General features: G+C 36.9%; 1 non-coding gene across 1 annotated transcript; it reads right to left on the bottom strand.

Annotated features, from left to right (window-relative positions):
* Nucleotides 1–243: 243 nt before the first annotated feature.
* Trnav-cac (transfer RNA valine (anticodon CAC)) lies at nt 244–316 on the bottom strand. Its single transcript has one exon. It is a non-coding gene; the product is annotated as a tRNA-Val (tRNA).
* Between the last annotated feature and the right edge of the window lie 1,176 nt (nt 317–1,492).

The raw sequence follows: 1,492 nt of genomic DNA, 5'->3' as shown, positions 1-1,492 counted from the left end.
CAAGACACCTTATATATCCCTCGAAGTCTGTATGTGTCATTTTGAAACATCCTTTACATGCATCATCTTGGTTGTTTTACATTACTACATAAGAAAGCAAATTGCTTTCACATACGTAAATGTCGCTACGTTTTACGCTCTAAATTAATAACTTTAGTTGCTTATTTTATTTGTTCCTTTCCGATAATCGTAGGTACTTATCGGTGGAATCCTTACTACGTACAAGTAAAAAAATAAAAATTATGTTTCCGCCCGGGATCGAACCGGGGACCTTGCGCGTGTGAGGCGCACGTGATAACCACTACACTACGGAAACAGCTGTGACGAACTAGTGATTTCTTGAAACACTTTCAGGTATAAAATTTGTTCTAACGTCTTACTCTGTTGCTATTTCTTCGGTTTATAGTTAGACATGTGATCGAACTTGAGGTACATTGCTAAGAACATAGAGAAATTTTTGTGAAACCTTACATTTCATCTATAAAAAAAAATAGTCCAAATATTTGGAACAAAATCTTCGAAAGCACAAGATGGCAACTAAAACAAGTGAAAATATTTATACATGTAGTAAATCATATAAAGAGACAGTCGTGTCACATCTCAAAGATGAACTAAAAATAGTTTTTCATGATTGTGTGCCGGAGCTTTTTATAAATCTTTGCAGTGACGTAATGTAACACATGAATTTGCTGCATAATTTATTTTTAATTGTACTGCCTTGTTCATCAGCAATATTACCTGGCCATACAGAAATACTCTGGTGCACTGACGTCACACTGTAGCAATGTTGACAGATAACTATTCCAAGCATACACTGCCGCAAAACATGTTCTTAGGAACCGCACCTTAAGACCTTGGAATGGGCGCGTGGGATACACCCGTCACCCAGCGGTTTTACATTGTGATTATTTCCGTTACGTTTCAAGTTGCAGCGTTCCCACGCTCAGTAGCTTTCAAAAGGGTGCACTGTCGAAGATGCCTTTACAGCCTAAGTCAGTTGGACCGCTAAACAGAGAACAGCAGGACGTAGAAGTCAGTTAAGGCACAACTGTCCACCAAGTGCCTAACTGCGTAACAATTTCTTAACGTAGGTCGTAGGTGTTTCCTTTTTTACAACATTTTTCATACTGAATTTGTTGTAAGTACAGTATTTAAAGTATTTATTAATCCGAATAAAATAGCTATGTTATCTAAAGTGATTACTTACGCAGCTTTCAACATGTGCTATAATTAACAGAAACTCATACTCATAAAGATGTTTTTGTTTTAGTGATATCAGATCCGAAGAAAAGAAGAGTGGATTTGTCTTCTGACCCTGAAGTGTGGATGAGATGGCTCGAAGAAGATGCAGAGAATGATGAAAATTATGTACTTGATTCTGCAGAATCTGATCAAATGAAGTTGATCAACTAACGGAAACCATCATAGTACTAAACTGAACAATCTGCAGATGAATACGATAGTAAGAACGGCGAGTTTAGTATTTCCTATT

The sequence above is a fragment of the Schistocerca gregaria genome, chromosome 10, assembly GCF_023897955.1.
Source record: "Schistocerca gregaria isolate iqSchGreg1 chromosome 10, iqSchGreg1.2, whole genome shotgun sequence".
Classification (NCBI taxonomy): domain Eukaryota; kingdom Metazoa; phylum Arthropoda; class Insecta; order Orthoptera; family Acrididae; genus Schistocerca; species Schistocerca gregaria.
This window is presented reverse-complemented; position numbering and strand designations above follow the sequence as displayed.